Source organism: Columba livia, chromosome 3 (assembly GCF_036013475.1).
Source record: "Columba livia isolate bColLiv1 breed racing homer chromosome 3, bColLiv1.pat.W.v2, whole genome shotgun sequence".
Classification (NCBI taxonomy): Eukaryota; Metazoa; Chordata; class Aves; order Columbiformes; family Columbidae; genus Columba; species Columba livia.
Genome location: NC_088604.1, coordinates 17467779 through 17478231, shown reverse-complemented (window position 1 = coordinate 17478231; position 10453 = coordinate 17467779). Strand labels below are relative to the sequence as shown.

Below are 10453 nucleotides of genomic sequence, written 5' to 3'. Positions count from 1 at the left end.
AGAGATGAATCAATCATCTCAAAAGATGTCAGCATCTGCCCAAACCATTTTATATTAGAATAAATGGCAGATGGTGGTGTTTTTATATTTAATCAGTTCCACCAAATGCAGTTTTATCTCTTATAAAACTAAACCATCTGCAGTGTGTAGGTGTACAAATCTAGCTAAATGCCCACTGCAGAGCCTTTCCTCTTAAAGGTAAACTGTACATGTTTAACATTTGTGCATGCTAAGTTCAATAAATTTTTAAAGCTTTAACAAACTGCTCTGTTTTTATAAATACTTTTATTTTATTTTTCTATTTTAAATATTTGGTATCAATGGTCCATGCCTAACTCTCACTTCTGAATCTTATTATGTAAACTGCTCATACTTGACAGTATTAAAATACTTTCTATGCAAGATCATTCCTCTCTTCTTTCTGTGTAACTGTAAACATCAGGTCCAGCCTCATAAAACATGGCACCGAAAAAGACTTAGCGACTTGTCCAGGACAAAAGACCTCAACAGCAGTATAACTCAGAAAAGAAAAGGTCTGGTGACTGGCAGGACCAGATCTGAAAGTCCTGGCTTTATCACGATTTTAGCACAGCTTTCCATACTGTCTCCTACAAGAGCCTCATAGACAAACTGATGAAGTATTGACTAGATAAATTAACAGTGAGGTGGACTTGAAAGTGGGCTGAACTCAGAAGTTGGACTCAGAAGTTTGTCATGGGCAGCACAAAGTCCAGCTGGAGGATCAGTCATCAGTGGAGTAGTTTGGGAGTTCATACTGGGGCCAGGACTGTTTAACCTCTTCATTGAGGACCTGGATGATGGGGACAGAGTGCACCCTCAGCAAGTCTGCAGACAATACAAAGTTGGGAGGAGTGGCTGATGTACCAAATGTTTGTGCTACCATCCACAGAGACCTTGACAGGCTGGAGAAATGGGCCAACAGGAAATTCATGACGTTCAACGGAGGGAAATGCCAAGTCCTGCAGCTGGGGAGGAACAACCCCATGCACCAGTATATGGTGGGGGCTGACCAGATGGAAAGCAGTTTTGCAAAAAAACATCCTGAGGTCCCTGAAGAACAGTGAAATGAACACACACCAGCAATGTGCCCTTGCAGCAAAGAAGGTGAACTGCCTCTTGGGTTGCATTAGGAAGAGCTTTGCTTGCAGGTCAAGGGAGGTGATTGTTCTCTGCTCAGCACTGGTGAGAAACATCTGGTGTGCTGGGCCTAGTCCTGTGCTCCCCAGTTCAAGAGACACAGACATACCGGTGCGAGCCCAGCAAAGAGCAGCAAAGATGGCAAAGGAACTGGCGTCCAGTTCTGCAGAAATTAGTGTTCTTTGACTTTCCCTTGATTTTGTCTCACTTTCTCTCTTTGTGGCAGGTTGGAGCTGTCAATTGCATGGAGATACCCACAAATTTACAATAAATTTCTCCAACATCACCTGAGTGAAGTCTGACCAACAGCAGGATGAACAGCTGCTTTCCAATACAGACAGATGGGATTTGACGGGGGCAAGAGGGGCAGAAATAAAACAGCCACAAATCTTAGCACTGACTTCAATCTTTGCCCTTTTTCCATTTTGTTCAGTCAGCACTTATGTCGGGGTGCAACAACCAGTACAAATCTAACTACTAACATATATTGGACACTGCTCAGACTTAAATTAATAGTGAAATCACTTGAAAGGTCTAGAAGTTGCTCAAGTTTCATGAAGAAAAATAGCTAAATTCTCTATCAGAAAGAATTACAATCCAACAAAGGAAAATATTAGCATATATCTAGCTATCTAATATTTCTACAGCTTTGGAAAGTGATCTAAAAATAAAAACTTGCCATAAGTTTAGAAAAAAGACTATTTTCTGTGTCATAAACCTATAGCACTAAATACAGCATTTTCCTTAGCAAAGTGGCAATAAACATGGTGTGAGATTTTTGTGTGTTATTGAACAACCCTTACGTTTCAACAGTGGCTATACTTTGGAGAATGGCTATAGACTACAAGAAACAGGGTGGAGAGAGGAAAAATAAAGCACTTTGTAACTTTTTTGTTTTTCAAAAAAAAAAATGAAGATGTGAAAATATGAAAAGAGAATGAAATACCCTTGAAAAGGTACCACCCCCCCAGTCCCTGCGAATGTAGGCACAGAACATTTAATTGAGGGCTGCAACCTGTGTCTTGCAGGGAATCATGCTCCCCACAGAGGCTGGACACCCCAATAGCATCAGCAGGATGGAGAAAAGACTATGCCAAGAGCAGCTGGCTGGGAGAAGAAAGGACACAGCTCAGGAGGGTTTATACCTCCCCTGTCTTCCACCCTGCAGAGGAGAGGAGAGAAGAGCAGTTTGTGCTTGAATAACAGCTCCTCCGCGATGTCGTGACTGGGGCAGAGCCCTCCTCTCAAGGTCACCTCTTTTGGCTTTGTGCTGGTCCATAGGGAGCGAGCAGAAGGGGGTGCCTCAGCTGGGAAGTAGGGCACCCATCTAGGTTAACACAGCCATTTCCATTTACAAAGATTCATGGAAAGCTTTTCTTCAGTTTCAGCCCAAATGTATTCACAAACACCGCACTCAGGTTTCAGTCTGACTTTGCCTGTCAAGTACGGCTCATTTGCAACGAAGTTACTCCTGAAACTCCTGTTTACTGCATGAAAGTGAAAACTGTCCCTATGCTGCATTGTTTAAGAGATTGGGGGCTTTTTGTAACTTGAGAGCTCGACACCTTTTTCTAAGTGTAGGAATCATTTGCACTTTTACATCACAGAATCATTTTGGATGGAAAAGACCTTTAAGATCACTGAATCCAACCTTTTCACCGTACCTTGATTCAATACAGTTCATGGTAATAAGCAGGGAAGTGGGACCAAAAAAATCTGTCTTTGAAAAAGTCTCTTGTAAGGGTTGTTGTGTGGGCACCAGGATGGGGCAATGGGAAGGCTGACATCCAGGAAAAGGCAGATTGTTCTGTACTGGGTGTTGGAGATGGAGCCTGGGAATTTTCCTAAAGGCAGAAGAATGAAATAAAGCATTGATACAATCCTACAGAAACGCATACTTTCCCTTGATAAAATCTCACAGATTAAGAAACTGGGGAGGGCAAGCTGAGCAAAAAAGAAATTGAGACAAAGAGATGGAGAAGGCAATGGGCCAAGTAAGGAAGTATGAACCAAACGACGCTGAGCTCGTGACTCAGAGGAAGAACTGTGCCTCACATGAGAACTGGGGACTGCCTGGAAAGCTCTGATATGGGCAGCTCCTGGGAGTGGTAGGGAAACAGAAGAAAGAAAAGGCAAAGAGCACATATATTCTTTCTCCTTCTTAGAAAGACACATATACACATTTTTGTACATAAATACAAATTTTTCTTTTTATAAATATGCATGCATACATATATATACATACATGTGCATGTGTGTATGTTTTATTTCTTGTGCTATTTCAGTAGAAAAGTGACTGGTGTGCAAAGAGTGCAAAGAGTGTTTGTCTGTTTGCTATCACCTGTCACATCCCCAAAGAATAAATTGTAAACTCACTTTTCCAGTAGGACTGACATTCTCAGCAAAGATGAGCTGATGTTAGTCAGGAACTTGGTGGGGAGGCCAAAGGGGCTAATACAGCTGTGAAAGCATAACAGGCTGACAGCCTGTTTATTGGAAAACTGCCAGAGAAGCCAAAATAAGAGACCATGTTTCAAACCACCCAGTCAAAATGGAACTTGGGAGTTCACCACAAATTTGAAAGTGGAGTTTAGCAACAGCTTAGAGGTGCCCTACCAATGCTGTGGCACATTTTAAATAATACTTTGGTATTTGTATAAAATTCTTACTTGATTCATTCTAAGCTGCCAACAAATCATCATTCCAAAGGATAAGTTTCTGCAATATTAATTTATTTAAAATTATTATTCAGAATTTTAAAACATTTTTTTTACCTCCAAGAATCACATAAATGCGTAAACACTTCATCTACAATATCTACGTGTTTAGCTGCAAGGGACTGCTGTAATTACCTTAGTCCCGGATCCTGCCATGAAGTATTGGTTTCAGCCACTACCCTCACATTATTGAAATTAAGATATATTCAGAGATTTTTATTACAGTCTACAGGGATCCTGTACATGCAGCTTTCGAAAATGCAACGCCGCAAGAATAGTACTGATCTTAGCCCACCCAACATGCATAAATGTACAGCACATATAACAAATGAAAACAAGCTATTTCATTACTTAAAGGCCGAATAATGCTAGATGGAGAAGGCATGAAAGGGATGATAGGTAGGCAAAGAATTATTGGCGAACAGAAGCAGGTCAGTTTTCTGAGGAAAAACTGTGCCAGGTATAGAAAATACACGACAGACAGCCCAAAGTTGTAGGCAGGGGACAGATGTGATGCTGGTAAATTAGTACAGAAAGGTGACATGGCAGTGAAGGCAACATCTGTAAAGCCCTGAAGTTGAGGCTGGGAAGATTTCAGGTGGTGCAGCTAAACGGGAAGTTGAGTGGCATGAGGGGAAAGCAAAACTGGATCACGTAATCTACTGTCACGTCAAGTCTCTTTGCCAGGGTTGTCAAACTCATTTTCACCGGGGGGGCCCACATCGGCCTCGCGGTTGCCTTCTGAGGGCCGAATGTCATTTTAGGACTGTGTAAATGTAACTACTCCTACTTTTATACAGTCCTAAAATGACATTCGGCCCTCAGAAGGCAACCGCGAGGCCGATGTGGGCCCCCCCGGTGAAAATGAGTTTGACAACCCTGGTCTACGCAAGTCAGAGCTTAGAGATTTACCAGCTCACAGATTCCTGACTGCCAATCTCCAACTGAGCCAACCATGCAGAAAGTTTTTAATTTGGCTCCACTGAGAATGCCTTTTGTTCATAGTGCAGAGCAATGTGGGAGGAGAGGGCCTTTGTACAACATTTGACACACTGATGGTGGCATCCTTGTTGAAATGCGCCATGCTCGGTGCAGCCCTGTGAGGGACCCAGATGCAGAAACAACCCCAGGGTTATGGTCTCCAGATAATGGAGACCAGGTGTGTTGTGGTCATGAACAACTTTGCCACTGGGGAGAGGAAAGAGTACTGTGCCAAATGCTTTGCTCCAGCAATATTGCTTCCCAGTCTATTTATAGTACAATTTTAACAGCCGTGGAGGACACATTATTTGGCTGCCCAACTTGGGGAACACAACTGGCAGTGAAGGAGACAGAGGAACAGCAGAGGTAATGGAAATCATAACACACAGGCTACAGGATCATAAGTCTCTTTCGTAACTCAGTGCAGCAAATAGGCATAGACAGGGTGAGTTTTGGGGTTCAGAGTATAATCTGGATTTAGTCTCACCCAAGCAAATGCAACTGAACTCCTATGGGAGAAGGGGAGCTGTTCTGCATTTATACTAAAAACAAATGAGAGCAGCATCTCACCCAACATGATAACTATTTCTTCTGCTGATTTCTTTTGGCTTGTTCCTTTCACCCCACAAAATGCTGCGTAACGGGCAAATGAACATGGAATTCTCTTGCAATAAACTGGATGAGTTAACAGAGGGAAATCAATTTCATTATTATGGCTCCTACTATGAACAAAACCAGAATGCCTAACAAGTGCTGGAATGATAGACGGAGTTCGAGGATGGAGTCTATTATTACATTACGTTAAACTAAAACAGCTTTGTTGACTTCAATATATTGATTCCAAATTTTGCACAGATAGAGACTGTGACTAGAATATACACAGTCTACAAAGTTGTGGAAATTAGAGGGACTTCTGCTTCTTCTGACACTTAGAGCTAACCTGGATCAATCACCAATTATACAACACATAAAGAAATATCTAATATTGCTAACAATGGATATGCCAGATGAATTAATAGGAAATTTCTCCAATTTATGAGGTTTAAAATAGAAATTCTTACCTGGGTTGAACTAAAGAAAGAGAAATGAAACTTTACAAGGACATTAAATAAATCATTTAAAAATAGCAAAACACATGCTCTTTCCAATAATATGCAAGTGACCAGCTGAAGTTATGTGTGTCATATATTCTCTAGCTCAGAGTTTAACTGGAAATAGAAGTTAATTTATATACAATAATTATGACAGGTGTTCTCAAAGTTTTTTGAAACATTTCCCTTTGAAGCAATAGTTTGTTTACCCTGTTTTATACTCTTCACAACTACTAAACAAAAAGACTTGTATACAAAATCACAAACAAATCCAGACTCCTGCTCCAAAACCCTCTTTCCAGCAATTTATAAGGTTAGAGGTGGGCTGTCTGGCAGGATCCTCCATCCTTCTCACATCCCACAACAGACAGCCTACCTCAGACCTTACAAATCACTGGACTATGATAACAATTTATCACAGGCACGTTAAAGACAGAAATGAGCACCAGCATTAAGGCCTAATCGGGGCTTTTAAAGAATCTTCCCATTGCCAAGCTGTTACAGTGTTGCCCCCTGGCAAATGTGAAGATAGGCACCAGACCAGAAAGTGCTCTTATCTGGAGCACCAATTCTAACAACGCTGTGAAAGAGCACTGTTCAACTAATGAACTTCTTTTGTAAGATAGTATCTTTTGTATCAATGCCAAAAAAAAAAATCACACAAATGCTTAGAAACTCGGGAGCCACTCACTGACGTTAGGATGGAGGATTCACATCAGGAAGTTACCATTTTTGGGAGATTCCTCACGGTGCACGTTTTCGAGAGCAGATAAGGATGACTGGGCTCTTTGGTTTGCCGTGGCTGGGAGATAGCGATGTTACTGGTGTGCAGACGCAGGGGAGGAAGCGAGATGCTGCTGCTGCCGATGGTGCAGTGCAGTGAAGTGAAAGACATCCCGTGTTCAGACTGAGAACGTCTTTGTGGAGCGGACATTGCAGAACTCCACTAGCAGCAAAGCTTGAGATGGCATTTCTATACCTGCATTAGGACCTAGTATCAGGGCATCCTCCAAAGCACTGACTCCTATGTCTTCATTCCTGACAAAGAATTAAAGAAAATCTTTATTCCTGATGTTCCTGATCTCTTTACTCTGATTTCTCATGTCTTTATTGTATCCTACAGGACAACATCAGAGGAATGGCAGAACGTATCAAAACACACGTGTGTATTTATTTGTTCATTTATTTTACATTTTTGCAAACCCAGGATCTTGGAATAATGACTTAGAAAAGGAATGTCTATCAGCAGGCACACAGACCCTGAGGGTTACAGATGACTGCAAACTTTTTCTGAATTAAAAATTTTTCGTTTAATTTCGAAACTGAAAAGTCAGTCTTCCAATTATTTTTTTTTTAATATCCAAATGTTAAAAAAAATATTTCTGCTTATTTTATACCTACCCACAAGTTTAGTTGTTATTTTAAAAGGGGGTTCTAAAATCTCCTGCTAGCTGTCCGTAGTCGTGGTTTCCAGTGACACCTCCTGTGCCAGTCCCCTCCTGAGAAAAAGGGAGAAATCTCACACTATGAACCAAACATTCATGACTAATTTTCCCATTCAGAGGCTCAAACTCGAAACCCAGTTTTACAAAGCATATAAACCCACATTTAATTTTAAGCTCTGTTCCTGGAGCATGTATTTAAAGTTTAAAATTTTGCTGAATGGAAATTGCCACAACTATATTTTCAGTGCTCTGCTGAATCAAGTCACAAATACTGATTAAGCTGGAAAGCTAATTCTTATCACAAGGAAGTTGAATATAATCTTAGAAGACGTCTACTTTTGAAGGTCAGATTCTAAGCTCTGATATACACTTTGTATCTGTAACACCTCAGAGAATTTATAAACACATCTGACAAACTGGGATGCACGTCTGTTGGCCACTCCCAGTTAATAGACAGGCTATCAGATTTGAACCACACACGTATGTGCATTTCCTGGCTCCCCTCAGTACATGACCTACTTGAGTTTCCTATGTGGAAGGTTACGGTTTAAGAAGCAAAGTTCACAAATCGCCCTGTTTACACACCCTGCCCACAGACAGCACATGTGTGTATGTAGGCTCCTATGGAACGCTTCATGCTCGCAGTCATTGCAGCAGGCATTTTGAAATGGTTTGTGCATGCCAACATCTACTTGAAAGTAAAACCATGCCATTAGAATAAATTCAGGACATTTCATTTTGTCAGCTACAAAATACAAAAAATTCTCCTGTGATTTCACCTCAGAGCAGTACCCATGGGCTTAATAAGATTATACAGCAAGCAAACCATGGCAAGGCTGGATTCAAGATTTTCAGGGAGGCATTCAATGTACCAGCCCTGCAACAGGAAAGAAATATTCATCAGCTTTGCAGGAGACCTTTGTATGTAGCACAATGCCTCCCAGATCACTGAACGAGTCTGTGCTATCGCCTACCGCATATACGTAAAATACAGGCTGCCTCCCGTCCTCTGAGCACAATTTGAGGAGCAAAATCACCTCTCCTCCTGTCAACCCCAACTGGGCAATGAAACCCGTTATTACCTCACTCCTTGCTCAGCCTCCTCGGAGAGCAGAGTTCAGGTTTCTTTCCTCCAAGGTACTACATCAGTCACTATTACCAGCTTTCAGCCTTTGCTAGATCTATTACACGTCATTCCGTAAGTATGTTCACAAAAGTTACTTTCCATCCCAGGTAAGGATTCAAGAAGAACTATGAAAGGAATAGAGCCATCAGACAGCACGTCATTCTGAAGCAACCCCTGAAAAAACAAGACAGCTTCTTGGAGGAGACAATAGGCTTTGAACTTGGTAATGACCAGCTATTCCTGATGACTGTACATAGGAAAAGCCACAACCTCTGCTGTTCATGGAGGCTGCAGATATAAACCCTTCATTATTGTTGCTGCTATATAAATGTTCTTATACTTTTCCCTGTATATAACCTTTATGATGGCAAAGAAATTCAGTGCTTAAATCAGCTTTAATTGTATTTTTTCTTGAGTGTTGCAACAAGGTCCCTTGAGTGACATCTTTATTTGTGTAAAAGGCAGAAGAATTGGCAAAAATTGAGTTTAAAACACTACTTCTGGCCCTCAGAAGTATTTCTTTTACAGGACAGGACAGGACAGACAAATAAATGAGTGTTTGTCCAGGAGGGGGGAAAATAATAAAATAAAATAAAATAAAATAAAATAAAATAAAATAAAATAAAATAAAATAAAATAAAATAAAATAAAATAAAATATTGGAAGAGTTTTCAGGAAACTAGTTAAAACATGAAGTGTTATAAAGATTACAGATGGCACTGCAACCTGAGAGGACTACACAACTTGGGCAGATGTCCGTCAAGGCCATCTATCTAAATTGCCTGTAGTCTCCAGGACAACATCAGACTCATAAGGCACAAAGCCATCTTTGCTCCCCTCCCACGTAATGTGCTTTTTGTGGTGCATTAGATTTTACATGTAAAATTACTGTATTTTTAAAGATACTTAAACACCCTAATCTTGGGAAAAAAAGAAGGCTAAATACTTTTAAAAGTCTGGCCCATTGTCAGCTGGAAACCTGGTCATATTCAAGTAATTGGTAATACCAATTTCAGTCATTTCTTTCTTTTCTCTCTTCATCATCAATATATCATTTTCATATATTGTCTAATTTAGACTGCAAGCTCTACTGAGCAGGGGATATGTTTTTACATTTATAGAATGCCCCATAAATTTAGATGTATTTTTATAATAATAAGGAAAAAAAACTCAATTATTTAAGTGAAAAGATACTTTCCTCACCCTTGCAATTGATATTGACGCCTCCAGCAATAGCTGATGTTGGCTATATCAATATCACAGCCTCAGAAAGAATCTGGAAATTATCTTCATGTGTTTCTGTCGTGTTTGCATTTTGGACTCTTGGAAAGTAATAAAGCATTGCAATACAAGATGTCTCTTGGCTCTTGCTGACATAAAGGCACTCTGTTTATCAGTGAATTAGAGGCAACTTCTTATACTCACATGGCTAAATCATTACTGATATAAGACTATTACATCGAATGACCAGGATACGTTCATGTGCAGTGCATTCAGCTTTTATTATAAATTTTTTGAACACTGTTGTAACTGCTGTACCTCCATTAATGTAGGCCTTTTATCCTCTCTCAGCTTTTTTTTAAGTGCTTCTCTGGCCCATGTTGCAGGACACACAGTGTGGTTTCAGGCATATAGTTTGCTCTAGCGGTATGCATGCAAAATGAATGCAAAATATGCAGCCAAGATAAGCCCTGGCAGATCTGAAAAGCATAGCAGAAGAAACCATTTTGCTCTTAAATCATTACCTTTAAAATCTCCTCCATTTGATAATTGTACAACCAATAGAAGGAGAAAAGCACTTTTCTTTGCCAGAGGTGTGCATTTTCCTGTAATCATGCAGAACTTTCCAGGTTGACTATTTCCTATTTGAATCCTTAGGAATTAATTGTTTTATCCACCCATTTCCACAGGACAAGGCCACCAAATAATGAGACC

At 40.4% G+C, this 10453-nt stretch overlaps 1 long non-coding RNA gene across 7 annotated transcripts in view; it reads right to left on the bottom strand.

Annotated features, from left to right (window-relative positions):
• LOC110362056 (uncharacterized) overlaps positions 1-10453 on the bottom strand; it is a 54768-nt gene that overhangs the window by 21651 nt on the left and 22664 nt on the right. For 2 of the 7 annotated variants that reach the window (XR_002419061.2, XR_002419076.2), the window contains exons 5-6: positions 7349-7446; positions 6675-6985 (exon numbers count right to left, since the gene is read on the bottom strand). The exons of 4 other annotated variants lie outside the window; for them this stretch is intronic. This is a non-coding gene — a long non-coding RNA (uncharacterized LOC110362056). The remainder of the gene's footprint in view (positions 1-6674; positions 6986-7348; positions 7447-10453) is intronic. One more of the 7 variants, XR_010471116.1, reaches the window with a different exon arrangement.